The sequence below is a fragment of the Pyrus communis genome, chromosome 11, assembly GCF_041283825.1.
Source record: "Pyrus communis isolate YQ-2024b chromosome 11, ASM4128382v1, whole genome shotgun sequence".
NCBI lineage: Eukaryota > Viridiplantae > Streptophyta > Magnoliopsida > Rosales > Rosaceae > Pyrus > Pyrus communis.
Window position 1 is genome coordinate 21,247,333 of NC_142575.1, and position 1,513 is coordinate 21,248,845.

General features: G+C 36.1%; 1 long non-coding RNA gene across 1 annotated transcript; it reads left to right on the plus strand.

Moving 5' to 3' along the window:
- The first annotated feature begins 513 nt into the window (after positions 1-513).
- On the plus strand, positions 514-1,266 carry LOC148693082 (uncharacterized). The gene is made up of 3 exons (XR_015953052.1): positions 514-595; positions 685-765; positions 853-1,266. It is a non-coding gene; the product is annotated as an uncharacterized LOC148693082 (long non-coding RNA).
- The last annotated feature ends 247 nt before the right edge of the window (positions 1,267-1,513 follow it).

Sequence of the window (1,513 nt, forward strand, 5' to 3'; positions counted from 1 at the left end):
CTATTGCCCCCTCATGTGGGAGTCATGGAGAGTTGTCCCAGAAGAAACCAAGGAAGCCATTCTTCATGAATTATCGGTAAGTATTTTCAAGCTCAAATACTAAATTTTTATTAAAGTATACAAAGACTATAAATTTTAACTACTTTTTATTTGTTGAGTTTTGTAGCATCACTATGAGCTCTCCAACCTCGTTGCCAATCAAATGCAGTACATCAACGACCTTTGCTCCAGTAGGTTCACTCAATGGAAGAGCGACCTCCACAAGTATTATGAGCTATATGACGGTCCGTAGGTCGCTCTAGAAGTTGGGTGCCCTATCGAGTTGGTGGACCGTCGGGATGAATGGGAGTGGCTTTGCGGCCGAGAAATACCTGGTACATATAATATATATTTCAATAATATATTAATAAAAAAATTTACAATTTTAAATAAAATTTTCATTTTTTCATTCATTTGTTATAAATATCTAAACTAATACGTTTTTTTAATTCAACAGAAAAAAGTGAAGGAAAACTCAATAAATCGGTCGAAGAAGAAACTTCTTCACCGATCTGGCTCATGACGCTTCTCTTATAGGTTGGAGGAGCGATGTAAGGTAACCGTACATTTATTTTAAGTTTTCATTCTTTTTACTCTTTATTACACAATTGGTAATCTATATTAACACTTTTTAAATTTTTTCAGGGGGGGTCAAAGTTTCCTGAAATTGACATGTTCAAGGAGGTGTACGTTTGGCCCGGGGATGAGCTGACGGAGCAGCTTCATGTAAGTTATTTCAAATTTTTAATATTCAATTAGTATTAATATTAATTACATGTATATCAAATTAATTTGTTTATTTCATTTTTCTAGTCCACCATGGTGGAGAAAGGCCAGACCGTTCCGGAGGAGGTGGCTTCCCAGCTTCCCTTAGAGACCCTAATTGAGGAAGTGTTTCCCCTTGAGGATGCTGGGTTTTAGATCATGACAGACACGCTTGATCAGACCCTTGATCGTCGGCATGGGAATGTTCACCGAGGGCTTAGGAAAGCTCGCATTCGGGACCCGTCTGCCTTATCCTCAAGGCAGAGAACTGAAGAGGTCCAAACGATGACATCTGAAGTGGCGGGCTTGAAGGATCAGATTGTGGCCCAAAACAATTTGATGAACCAAATATGTCGCGCACTTCAAATCTTTGCCGTTCACTTCCCCGACGTTGAACCAACTCCAAAAACAACCTCCCAGCCCCCCGACACAGCAACAACACCACTAGCCGGCGATTGTGACGTCAAGGACTACTTTTTTTTAGTTTTGTTTTAAATTGTTTTCAAATTAAAATATTTTTTTTCCATTGTATGTACATTTACAATAATTTTTTTAATTCAATATTCTTCTTTACATTTTCTATTTTTAATTTCATTAAATTCATTTTTACATAAACGAAAAAAATAATAATAAGTTATTTACAAAACTAATTTAAATATAAATAATAAATAATTTAGAAAACTAATTTTAAAATCTTACTGTGATGGCC